Source organism: Petaurus breviceps, unplaced genomic scaffold, assembly GCF_028583685.1.
Source record: "Petaurus breviceps papuanus isolate PSGF00001 unplaced genomic scaffold, PetGlider_PUasm1.0 191, whole genome shotgun sequence".
NCBI classification, from domain to species: Eukaryota; Metazoa; Chordata; class Mammalia; order Diprotodontia; family Petauridae; genus Petaurus; species Petaurus breviceps.
The window spans coordinates 2,903,431-2,917,376 of NW_027185811.1; the positions used below are offsets into that span (position 1 = coordinate 2,903,431).

At 40.5% G+C, this 13,946-nt stretch overlaps 1 protein-coding gene across 3 annotated transcripts in view; it reads left to right on the forward strand.

Annotated features, from left to right (window-relative positions):
• The window catches only part of FMNL3 (formin like 3), an 81,526-nt gene that overhangs the window by 617 nt on the left and 66,963 nt on the right, over window positions 1–13,946 (forward strand). The window lies entirely within an intron of this gene.

Here is a 13,946-nt window from a genome sequence, read left to right on the forward strand (position 1 = left end):
CCCAGTTCGGACCTCCGGGTAGAGCCTTGCGCTACGCTCCCCATCCCACCGACTCAGCCTTCCTCCAGGAGTAACAAGCCCTGTATCCCCCCCTCCCCGCCCCCATCCCACGTCGGGGGGAGCCCTGGGGGGTCCCGCGTTGGGCCGAGACCCCGCCGGCTCCATACGAGCCCTAAAGGGTCCTCCTCCATCCCTGACTGCTAGGGACCTGAGGGAGAAGTGTGGGCACCTCCCCCTCTCCACCCAGGATCCAAAGATAGCCTTCACTAACCACTTCCCTTCGGTAGCCTCAATTTTTTCTTCTCTCTCCTCTCCCTTTGCCGCCCCCAGGCTTCTTCCATTAGATCCTTAGACTTTTTACTCAATTAAGTTCAACCAACTTTTATTATTCACCCATTTTGTGAGAGGCTCTTTGCTCCAAACAGATGCAGAGAAAAGGAAAAAAAAATAGAAGACAGATTCCCTTGGACCTAAGAAGCTTCCTTTCCCCCCTAGTTTGGGTTGGGGTATTGAGAAGCCTAATCCCCAGTCCACTTTTCTGGGTCATTCAGGTCGCTTTGACTGGATCGTTAACATGGAGGTTTTCTTCCGAGTGGGCCCCCTCCCACTTTGAGGGAGGAAATAGAATGGATGGTATTGCTTGGGGATGTGGGAGAGTGGAATGAGGAAAGATGCCATTCTGCCTACAATCATGCTAGCTTTTTAGCAGTTTTGTCTCCAAAAGATTGTGCATGGGGACAAACGTAGACTTTTCCAATTGAAACAACTCCATCGCACGTCCCTCTTTTACTTTGTTCTCTTAGGCCTGTTTTTTCTCCTATATTTATTTTCAGTACTACCACAGAGATACAAATGAACAGAGTAGACAGGGCAGAAATTGGGATTCTACCCTTGTGGTTGCCAGAATTCCTGAAGGCTCTGTCAACTAGGGGGCCATTAGGAAGGAACTGGAAGCTAGATTCAAGTTCAACATGGAGCAGTGAGAACGTTTGAAAAGTGAACTGGAAGTTGGAGTAGTTACTAATTGAAGCAGGGGATAGGTTGGAGGGGTTGTAGTTCACCTGGGGTCCTAGCTCCAGGGCAGCACTAAAGTTACTGGGTTACTTGTAGTGATGGTCTTGCTGGGCAGACCTTTGACCATGAGTGACAAACTGTGGAGTTAGCAGCCTTCTTGAGTACTATCTGACTTGAAATATGGACATTAAATCTGGTGATTTACAGTTGGACATCCCAGTTGATCAGAAGAAATGGGTTAGCTTGGCTTGGACGAAAACATAGCATCAGTCTGTTTGGTACCAGAGCCAGACCAATGAAGGCCTAGCCCATTTCTAAGGGGAAACGATATATGTAGAATTAAACTACTTCATCTCTCTACCTTTTAGAACTAAAAAAGTGGCATAAGGGCACTGGGACTCTCTCACTATATCTTCTGGTACTTTTTTTTCTTCCCCCTCCAACCCTCTTCCACACCCCAGTTCTCATAAGCCAGTGGGATGACTAAGTAATTACTAACGTCCTGTGGCCATCTCAGAGAAGGAGAGACAGGGACTTTATGCCCTGAGAACAAGAGCTCAACTGTTGGAAGAAAGAATGGGAGGGAATCTGAGCTCTTGGGTGCCTGGAAATCCCTACTATGCTGAAATAGGGTACTACCCTGAGCAAGGAAATTGGAATTCAAGGAACCCAACACATAAGCTTCCAAAACTGGAGGAAAAGGATGTACTTTAAAATTATGGACTTTATTAGTTTAGGCAAATGCTATTAAGAAAGTGACCATCTGATCCAACCTCTTCATTTTTACATGTGAGGAAACTGAGACATCCAGTGGGTTATCCATAATCTCGACCTAGTTTACGGAAGAGCTAGAACTAGAAGTCAGTTTTTAAAGTTACATCCCAGTGTTCTTTCTAGTAAATTCTTCTGCTCAGTGTATACAGATTTCAGCAAGGCTTTTGTAAAAATTTTGATATGCCTGTGGACAAAAGGGAAATGCAGATTGTGTGATACTTATAGTTAGTTGGATTCATAGCAGATTTGAGCAGCATTATCCAAGGTCGTATTGATAAATGTGTCTCTTCCTGGAGGGACATCTTTAAGGACTCTATACTGTCAAATTAGAGAAGAGCAACCAGAATAGTTAAAGGACTTGAAACTTATGTCATATAAAGAACAATGAGAGGAAATAGGATTATTTAGCCTGGAGAAGAAAAGATTTAGGGCCAATATGATAGCTGTGTCTAAATATTTTTAAAAATTGTCACGTGGAAATTGGGAGATGGGGATTATAATTATTCTCTGTAGTTTCAGAGGGGAAATTTCAGAGTCAGTCTCTTGGTTGGCTCAATATAACTTCCTACCAGAATTGTCTAAAAATAGAACGGACTGCTTTATAGTATAGTGAGTTCCCTGTAACTCCAAGTGTTCAAGCAATAGATGTCCACTTGTTAGGGCCATTGTAGAAGTGATTTCTATATTAGATAGGATGCTGGATTGACAGTGTGAAAAAGACAGAACGAAGATTTAGTTTGTAACTAATTGCTTTGTGCAAATTTCTAGTGTTGGACTAGATCAGAGATTCCTCACCTGGGTCCTGGAACTTGGAAACTTTTTTTGATAATGACTTCAATATAATTGGTTTCCTGGGGTGGCCAGGTGGCTCAGCGAGTAAGAGCACCGTCTCCAATGTTGGGATGACCTGGGATTCAAATCCGAACTCAGATACTTAGCACCACACCCAGAAATAACTGGCCATGTAGCCTTGAGCAAGTTACTTAACCCTGATTGCTTTAAAAAAAAGAAAAAAAATATAATCAGTTTCCTTTGTAATCCTATGTATTTTATTATATACATTTAAAAACATTATTCTGGGAAGGCGACTGTAGACTTCACCAGATTGCTAGAGGGGTCCATAACCCAAATAAAAATTCTTGGAATAGATTGTCTCTTGGGTACTCTATAATTCTGTAATTCTATAGATGTCCTCTAAAATTCCTTAGTACTTTAACTCAGAGAAGGGAGTGGTTGTTGTTAAGGGATAGTCAGTCATTTGCCTGAGAAGAGTATGGAATTTTTCTCAACCTTACTATCCCAGAAAAATAGTAATTTCCTGGGGTTTTGGATTCTCCTCTCATCAGGAGTTCTCAAAGGTTCCCTCTTGGATGATGGGGGTAGAGAGATTTAATAATTGTTCTAAAATAGGAAAATTAAGATATAAGGTGTTAAGTCATTAGGTGATAGAACCTGTAGAACAGAACTAGAGTCCATTCTCAGGAGACCTGGTGTGCCACCTCACTCTAATAATTAACAAACATAGCCAGGCAAGAGTTAGATGTTTGTGTTTGTTGGCCTCTGGAATTTCTGCAGATACCTCCTTGTCTGTCTTTTTAAAAATATATATTTTTTTATTCTAAACTTAAACATTAAAAACTTGTCCATTTCCATATACAAAGTACAGAGGATTGCCTAGGAAGCCACAAATATTGCATACATCTTGCTTTTTTAAAATGTATATATTCAACCCTTGTTTTTGAAACTTCCTGGGGTTTCTTTTTGAACTTCTGTTGTCTTCTGAACACTTAAAAAAAAAAAGATTTCGTTGATCCTCTTTTTTTGGGAAAAGGGAAAAAAAAACCCTTTTAGCAAATAAGTATGATCAGATAAAACAAATCTACACAATGGCCACGTGTCAGAAAACGTGTCTTAGACATTCTGAACCTTGAATCCATTAGGAAGTAGGCAGCATGTTCATCATCTTTCCTTGGGTTTGATCATTGTTTTGATTAGAGTTAAATCTATCAAAGTTTTTCTAGTTTTTCTTTACAGTGTTCTTGTATAAATTGTTTTCCTGTTTATGCTCACTTCATTCTCTATCAGTTTATTTGTGAGTTTTCTCAGGCGTTTCTGAAACTGTCTCTTTGATGGGCATCCCCTTACTTTCCAGTTCTTTCTTATAACAAAAAGTGTTGCTATAAATTTGGTACAGATGAGTCCTCCTCTTTTCTTGATCTCACTGAGGTATAGTAGTAGTAGTAATATCATTGGGTCAGAGGATAAGTAACTTTTTGGGTATAGTTTCAAATTATTTTCCAGAATGGACATAGCTCCATTAGCCATGAATGCATTAGTGTGCCTATCTTAACAGCCATTCAAAAAACTGTCATCTTTGCCAGTCTGATGTGAAGTGAAACTTCATGGTTGTTTTGACTTATATTTGTCTTATTAGAGGTAATTTGGAGCATATTTTTTCATCTTATTGTTGATAGCTTTCCAATTTTCTTTTGAGAATTCCTATTCATATTTTTCTATTGGGGAGTCAGTTCTATTTTGGAAAGCGGTCAGACTTTTATCACAGAAACTTGCTTCAAAAATGTTTTTCCAATTAATTGTTTCTCTTCTAATTTTAATTTATTGCTTTTGTTTGTGCAGAATCTTTTCATTATTATGTAATCAAATTTTTCTATTTTATCTACTTTGATCCTTTCTATTCCTTGTTTGATCAAGAACCTCTTGGTCCATTAATTAACAGACTCCCTCTACAGAGTACTGGGAAAAGGTGTTTCAGCCTTGCTTCTTTACTTGGTCAGTTTCTTTGGGAATCATTTGGCCTGAGAAGAGAGTTTTTGGTGGGTAGGGATAGTAGGTTTCTGTTGTATCTCTGAGGTCACTTATGTTCCCTAAAATGAAGCTTTTTTTTATTCTGAAATCTTAAATGAAACCACTTAACTTACTACTTAGTGTCAACCCCTGCTTCTTGTCCCAGTCCCTTGCTTTTGCTGGGGATGTTTGCTGAGATGTTTGGGTGAGGTGTCTGCCACCCTAGTCCCTGGACTAGCCCATTAAAAATATCCTTGTGGTGGGAAGTAAGCACCAACACAGGTTCAAAACCAGAGTATATCTTCTGTAAAGGTTTGAGGTAGGGGTGGTGATGGTGAAAAATGTGACATAACAGCTAAATGCTTGTCTTGGGGTCAATAAAACCTGGGTTCAAATCCCATCTCAGACCCTTATTAGCTATGTGATCAATAGCTAGTCATTTAACTTTTCTGGATCTAAATTTTTCTTATCTGAAAATGAGGAGGTTGTGCTTGATGACCTTTGAGGATCCCCTCCAAATCTAAATCTATGGTTGTATGCTTTCTAGCTCAGAGATATGAATCTGTATCTGTGTCTGTGAGTCAATAAAGAGAGTTAAGTAGAAGAAATTGAGGTAGGTGTTAGCCTGCCTATCAGGGTTAGCCTATCTTATTAGTCTGATATCACACAACCTCCTAAGATTCCTTACTCCCCATTTTGTGTCTTGATCTGTTGAGTGTTCAGTCATTTGGGGTATGGGTGTGGTTCTTTGGCCCTTTCTAAGCCTTCTCTTGTCCCAGAAGGAGAGCCATTCTGGGCTCCCAAGTTTAGGAGTCTTGATTCCAGCTGGAACAATCTTACACTGGCCTAGTCCAGAGGCTAAGATTTTGCTCATCATTGAGCATTCTATAATATTAGCACAAAAAGTTAGAGGGGGTTACAAAATCAACACTTTGGAGTGATTTCCACCTTTACTAAATGCATTGCAGATTTGAACTTGAATCTGAAAACCTTGAAACCAGACAAAGACGTAGCACTGCCTCTATCAGGGAGATTCATGAGACAGAATTGGGGAGTAGGCTTGCCAAGACCCTAGCAAGGTCTTTGTTGTTTGAGATCAGGTGACTTCTCAAAAGAAAAGAAAGCAATGCAGCTGTTACTATTAGATTCATATAACTTTTTTTTCTTTGCCTTTTGGAGGGCAATTGGGGTTAAGTAACTTGCCCAAGGTTACACGGCTAGGGGTGTGTGGTGTGTGGTGTGTGTGGGTGTGGGTGTGGGTGGGTGGTGTCTAAGGCTGGAATCAAACTCTGGTCCTCCTGACTCTGGGACCACTTTACTCACTGCGCCACCTAGCCGTCCCCAGATTCATATAACTTTTAATACTGAAGGCGGGCTTACAGATCATCTAGTTCAGTTCTCTCATATAGATGAGGACACTGAGACATAAAGATATTGTAACTCTTCCCAGGATGATCCATTTAGTGGTAGAGGTGGGAGTATACACACTGCCTTTTTGTTGGTCAGAGTGGGAGTCATAAGGGCTGGAGGGCAAAGATCTCTCCTCAGCTAGAAAGAACCTGGGATAAGGATCAGTTTTCAAATCTGCATTTTGAACATTTCTTCCCAGCTCTGGGGATTATAGTTGGTTGAGATAATACATAGTGGGAAAAGGACCTTGACAATATCTGATTATAAAGGATCCCCTTTCTGGCCACAGACCTCACAAGGAAGTACCTTAGACTTCAGAGAAAGTCCCCCTATTCTTTTAATTTACAACTCTTTCACCTGGAGTTTTTAGGTCATGCAGTGCAGTGGGACAGTATTGATAGAGGTAGACTCATTCTTGTTATTTAAGAGTTTTTTTTTTGCTCAGTACTGTATTTTTGACTGAGATAGAGGGGTTTCTGTACAGTAGGAACTGTCCAATGTGATTCTTCTCCCCTCTTCCCCGCAAAGCCTTTTCTGAATCCGTGGAAATTTCCATCATACATCTTGTCTTTGCTTTTGCTTGTGAAGAAAAAAATTGTTTTAGCTTCTGAACAGTTGGGGTGAGTATACTGGACTCTAGCCCAGGCTGTCCAGGTGAGCTGCAGTTTCACAAGTCTTCCCCACCCTCCCACCCCCACCCCAGGAAAACCGCCACAGCTGGTGGGAAAAGGAACTTATCTTGGCAGATCCTTTCAGTGGAGTGACAAAGGAAGCTGAGGTGGAGGGGAAATTAGATTGCCCTGTTCCATAGAGTTGCCTGGGGAGGACAGAGTTCCTTTCCTTTGGACAAGGCAGAGAGTCAACTATCACCCTCCAGAATGACAATGGAAGTTACAGATCTAGGGACAGGAATTGGAATCTAATTAATTGTATGTGAGTTTTACTGTATTAGACAAAGCTTACAATTTCTTGGTTATTACTTTTAGTTTTCCAGAAACTTTGCATCCAAAGTGAAATGAAACAGGGTCAGAGAAAAACAAAGGCATCATTCCAGTTTGGAAATGACGAAAGGAAGAATCCTTGTCTTCTGGGATGAAAGAGAACTGTGTCTCTATAACTTCCCTGTAATAATATAATAAAACTTGACATTTGCATAGTATTTTACACACATTTTCTCATTAGCACCTTCACCACAACTCTGTAAAGGGAATATTGCATCTGTTGTTACCCAGTTTTCCACTTGAAGAAACTGAGTCTTAGAGTGATTTGGCCAGGATCATAGATTGAAATCTGTGACTTCCTGATTCTATACCCAGTCCGTGATCCAGCCGTTTGATTGCTGACTCTTTGCCACTGCTTGCTTATTGCCTGCATACCAGGGGGGTGACCTTAAGAATTCTGAAGCTGTGGCCTATGGAGTGGAGATATGGATTTGGGAATAAAGCCAATCACAGGGAATCAGAATTTCAGAGGATTATTTTTTGGTTCCCTCAGACAAACCATTTCTGAATGGCCCACCTTTGCCTGCTTGCTTTGATCGAGGTGGAGAATAACTAGCTTGAAGGAAGAAGACAGTGACTGCTTTGATTCAGTTCTTACATATATAATAGATTCCTAAAGCTCTGCAGCTCCTGTCTTATTTGATTTTATTTTTATCTTCTTGATGTTTTTTGTTTTTACATCACCTTCATTTGAGATGAAGAGAAGGGGAGAACAGGAACTCTGGGAGAATGGCTTTTATTAGAATATATTGTTTAAAAAAATGTTGGTCAAGAGTGAGGCAGGATCCTAATTGAGAGAGTAGGTGGAGGGGGAGGTGTGAGATGTCTGTCAATAACATTTATTAACCACCTGCTGTGTGCCAGGCACTGGGTCAAATGCTAGTGATTCAAAGAATGGTAAAAGTTCCTGCTCTCAAGGAGCTCACAGGTCTAGTGGGGGAGACAACGTGCAAACAACTGTGTTCAAACAAACTATAAACACGATAAGTGGAAGCCATCAGTAGAGAGAGGCCACTAGGATCAGAGAAATAGGGAGAAGGTGAGATTTTACCTGAGACTTGAAGCTGGGAGGCCAAGAGGAAGAGATGAAAAGGGAGACATTGCAGGTCTGGGGGACAGCCAGTGAGAATGCACAAGTTGGGAGATGAAGTTTCTTGAACAAGAAACAGCAAGAAGATCATTGGCTCAGAGTTCTTGGGTTGGTGGCTAGGGTGTATGGATGTTTAAGAAGAGAAGAGAAGGTTTGAAAAAGCATGTAAGGAGTGATTTAGAGAATCAGTTAAGGGCTAGTAAAAGGATAACCTTGTTGTAGTGAAGACTTAGTTGAGCTTAGATGACATGAATTTGAAGTGGACCCATTCAGCAAGATTCCTCCATTTCAGATCAGCATGTGAGTAAGTGCTCATCATTGTGAGTTATCGCTTAGAGCAAAGATTTAAAAAGTGCAAAATAGCAGTTAATCAAAAGGAACTGTGTATAACTAAATGAAAAACTCCTTTTTTTTTTTTCTTTTTGGAAGGTAACTGGGGTTAAGTGACTTGCCTAAAATGTGTTAAGTGTCTGAGTCCGGGTTTGAACTTAGGTCCTCCTGACTCCAGGGCTGGTGCTCTATTCACTGTGCCACCTAGCTGCCCCAATATACGAAGTATTCTTGTATGAAATACTTCTCACTTAGTCAGTGAAGGATGGGTTAGGGGAAAGAGGGTAATATAAATTATTATGGTTTTGGAGGAAAGGTGTTCTTTGCAGTTCCTTCCTGTTTTACTTCCTCTGCTTCTGATCCCTGGGAAAAAATTATTAGCATATACAAAGCACTCTGAGAACCTTAAAAAGGTATGTTTTTGTGAGGTGATACTCTAGGGAGAGTTATTTATATTGATTTTGCAGCTGGGAGAAGGAGTCAGACTGAGGTGACTCAGTGATGGTTCACATCCTTAAGATTGGAGGTTTATCGGTTTGTGTGTGTGGTTTATTATTTTTTTTTCTTATCATGGAATCAAAAAATCTGCTCTGGAAATAAATGAAGCTTTTTTGTGGGAGCTGCTCTAGAGCTTTTCATTGGCCTGCTATGCTTCCTTGCCTAGCTTTGTTTTGGACCTGCCTTCCCCAGCCCAGAGCTCCCAGCTTCTGTATTTTTTGGGACTTAATAAACCTTTTCTTTACACACTGCCTTGCTTGAAAATGAAGAGAGGGATAGGTACTACTCCTGCATCCTTGTTTCTTTGTATTCTCCCAGTTCACCAGTGCACCCCCTTTATCCTCATATGTTCACAGTCCTTAACTTGGCTTGTATATTAGGTCCCAGACTTCTTAATCAATGGTAAGATGTTATAGGTTCTCTGGTTCAGTGGATAGAGTGCTGGGCCTGGGGGTCAGGAAGACCTGAATTCAAATTTGAGCTCAAATACAGCCTCAGACACACATACTTCTATGTCGCTTTGGGCAAGTCACTTAACCTCTATTTGCCTCAGTTTCCTCAATTGTAAAATGGGGCTAATAACAGCACCTACCTCAAAGGGTTATTGTGAGGATCATGAGGTGATAATTGTAAAGTGCTTAGCACAGTAGGCATTATATAAACGCTTATTCCCTTTCCTCCCCTTCTCCATCCCTATTACTTATGTTGACTTGGTTTGCTATTGACGGTGATAATTTTAGAACTGTTAGGGGATCTTAGTAATCATCTTTTCCAACTCTTCTAATTCTTCAGTTGAGGCAGCTGAGACTCAGAAGCTAAGTGACTTGCCCAAGGTCACACATTTGATTAAAAGCATGAACTACCGTGCTTCTTAAACTGTGGGTGGTGTCCCCATAGTTTAAGAAGTGCTGAAGGGGTCATCAGTGGAAAAAGTTTAAGAAGCCCTGCACTTCTCTGTTCCTCTTTTCACAATACCACAGTGCCTCCAACAAAAATTCTTTCTTTCTTTTTCTTCCTTCCTTTCTTTCTCTTTCTTTCTCTCTCTCTCTCTCTCTCTCTCTTCCTTCCTTCCTTCCTTCCTTCCTTCCTTCCTTCCTTCCTTCCTTTCTTTCTTTCTAGATCTTCCTGTGTATCTGGCTTCTCTTATCTCTAAGGTCAAAATTGTTTGGTAGGCATTGTTCTTTATTTGTAATAAAGAAAAAATGTTTATTCCATTTTTCTGGAGGAAATTGTTGGAGAGATCCAGTGATGTTAGATAGACTGCGTCAGGGATCCTTAACCTTTTTTGCATTTTGGATCCCTTTGTCATTGTCTATCTGGGGAAAACCTATGGACGCCTTCTCGGAATTATGTTTTTAAATGCATAAAATAAAATACATAGGGGTCCAAAGAAAACCAATTACATTGAAATACAGTTGTCAGAATTTATTTTTAAAAAGCAAGTTTATGGATTCCAGACTAATCCCATAGATCAGAGGTGTCAGAATTGTACTTTATGTCTAGAGTGTGACCCAAACCAGGTTAAAATGTAAATTGGGAAATATTTAAAAAATAAATAAAAACATAGTGCAACATAAATTATGTTAATTTGTAGTTTTCTAAGTCAATATGTGACCTGCAGGGATCTGTTTCTATTTGAATTTTACATCATTGGACTAGAGGAACTGAGAATTAGAGCTATGTGAGGGAGGCTAAGTGGAAGGGATGGTTTAAATTCTAATATGATTGTAGGATCTTTATAGTACATAAAATGCTGATGATACTAACAAATATTAATAAATGTGAACTTTTCACTGTATGCCACACAAAGAAGAAAAGAAAAAGAGAACTGTATATGAAATATAAAATTGAATCTCTATGACATATAACTTGTTTTTAAAAGTATATACACATACACACATATATATGTATATATACATACAATAGTACCCATATTGCCTTGCTTATCTGAGTCCCTTTCTGAATTTTTTCTGCTCTCTTCTGTTTTTTAAATATTTCATTGACATTCTTTTCTTCTTTTCCCCTTCATCACTATCACTGCCTCTTTCCCTCCAAATAGAAGTCCTCCTTCATAACAAAAAAGCATAATCAAACAAAACAAATCCTCACTTTGGTTGTAGCTGAAAACACATCTCATTCTGTACCTCTAGTCTGTCATATCCTTGCCAAGAAGAGGGAAGCATACTTCATTAGTTGTCTCTTCTTAATTCTTTCACAGTTGTTTTCCTTTACATTATTGTAGCCATTGTAGAAATTGTTCTTCTCACTTGATTTTGAATCACGGCTTCCCGTGTTTCTCTGAATCCACCTCTTTTGTCACTTTTTTCACAATGCAGTAATATTTCATTATAATCATATTTGTTCAGCCATTACCCAATTGATGGCAAAGTTTCCAATTCCCTGAGTTTCCAGTTCTTTGCTGCAACAGCAACAACAACAAAGTTCTATCGATATTTTTGTACATGTGTATCCTTTTACTCTTCCTTTGATCTTCTTGGGGTTTATGCTGACTTTGGGGCTATAGTTCCAGACTGATTGCCAGAATGTTTGAACCACTTTATGTTCTACCCATAATGCCCATGTTCACACAGCCTTCTAATAAAATGTCATTTTCTTTTTTCGTTATCTTTGCCAATGTGATGGGTGTGAGTTCATATCTTTTGAACCTTATGACTTAACATTGACTAACTTAGGCATCTTAGATACTATCTCTATCCTAAGTGGTCCTACAGGATCACTTAGTTAGAGAAAGGAGCTGAGGTAATGTTGATAAGTGGGAAGAACTAGGTGTGATTCCCTTTTTTTTTGGGGGGGGGGCATGTTTTTCCCTGATGGGCAGGTGTTATAGGCAGGAATTCCAGTCAGTTTTTTCTAGTACAGTGAGATGCTTAACCACACATTTCACTTTAGAGGATACATAGCACAGCTTTCTAAGTTCTTCCTCCTTCCAAAGGTGTGTGGGTAAGGTATTGTTGTATACTGCTCTGCAATGGCCTTTCCCTATGGGTGCTTGCTTGCCTGGGGTATCTCCCTGAGGTGAGCGTCTTTATAAGCTGCACACCTATCTGATTGTAACCTGACCCAATTCCCAAACTACCACAGTCCTTACTGTCTTACCTTTGGATCTCAGCCTCTAGGTGAGTAGAGTCAGTAATTCTGGCAAATATCGATGGGGCTTCAAGAATTGTTAAATCCCATGTGTGCTACACGTGAATGCCAAAATATGTGAAAATACAAGTCCTATAGACTATGAAGTTATTGGTTGGGATAGAAATGGTCACAGTGAAATGTGACATCAGTCACAGGGTTGATATGGCTGGAGATCTCTATATAAAATGCCCTTTGTGGCCAATTCTGGAGAACTGGTTGGCATTTAGGATGCACTCTGAAGGCTACCTACTCAGTATTCCCTAGACTCATAGGCTGTCTTTCAGGATCCCTCAACCCAGACTTCTTCCTAACATGTCTCTTGTCCAGTCACGCAGATTGGAGAATAGAAAAGACAAGAAACTGGGCTGTCTTTTCCTCTCTTCCTTCATGTATTCTTTCTTGCCTAAGTAGAGTTAACAGTACTGTTATTTCCCTGGGAAAGTCAATGATTTTGTTGACTGTCACCACCCTTTGTAGGGCCAGACTGAAGTGAGACTAAATCTGCCCAAACCAAGGTTGGATGTTGGGGTGTGAGTGCGAAGGGAATTGAAACCTAAGGTTTGGTTCAGGAGTACCTTAGTGTTGCTTTTGGGAAGGACTATTCTCAAGTTAGGTTCAGCCAATGCTGAATGGCCTAGAGATGAAAAATAGGTTAGTCCATGAAGTAAAATGTGCTGCTAAGGATCTCCTTCCACTGTCTCATCTCGGGAAAGTTTTGGGGCATTTCAGAGGGCCCTTATGGAGATGACTTGTGAGCTGGTTTTGTGAGTCATTACACAATCCTTCCCTTCTAGTTATATGGAGCTCTCCCAGGTAATTATAATTGTTAGTTTCAGAGCCAGTAAATGGCACTGCCATTTATCCTCCTGCCCCTCCATCCCTTTTGCCCTTTATCTTGTCCCCTAACCTGTAGGTCCCCCTTAGGGTAAGGCTTCCTGTTCTTGGGGTGGGTAGGTGGTACAGTGAATAGAGCATCGGCCCTGGAGTCAGGAGGACCTGAGTTCAAATGTGACCTCAGACACTTTACACTTACTAGCTGTGTGACCTTGGGCAAGTTGCTTAACCCCAATTGCCCTCCAAAAAGCAGCAGCAACAACAAAAAAAGGCTTCTTGTTCTCCAGCATGCTATGGCCTAGACTTGACTGAACTAAAGAGTACCAGCTTTTGCTCTATGGGCTACAGTGTAGCTGCTGTACTTTTCTCTGTAGCTTTTTAGCTCTAGGTACAGAGGCATCAACGGGCATGGGGTTTTTGTACCTCACTCTTTATTGCCCAGAGCTCCCCTAGGGACAAGGCCTCTTTTTCTTTTATTGCACTACTAGGAATTTGCCCTCGGGTTTCTTTGTCCAGGTTACCTTCACCCGATGTGCTGCCCAATACTGCACCATGTCCTGAACCCCAGGGGTGTCCATTAGAAACAAATGAGACCTTAGGTAGGCAGAACTCTTGCCAGGAGGCCCTGGATCTTTTCAACCCCAAGATGAAGGTTGGATTTACGATCATATCCGGGAGTTTTCATAGATCTAGCCCCACTATTCTAGTTTCTAAAGGAAAGATGCTTTAAGGATCAGTTCACTAGTCTGATTTCAGGGAGAAAAATCTCCCTTTTTTGAGCCAATGAATTACTAATGATACCTCTTAATATTGGGACAAGAATTGTTTGTACCTAGTTGTTTGCATATTGTCTTTGCTGTTCCGTGAGTAATACACTTCATCTCATCTTTTGGCATTTTTTCTGTCTTTTCCCTGTATTTGTAATGCTCTCCTTTCTCTGCTCTGACCACCTTGGCTTCCTTTAAACTTAAACCCCACGAAACTCCCACCTTTTACAGGAAATCTTCCCTAACCCCTCTTAATTCCTCTTTTATTGATTT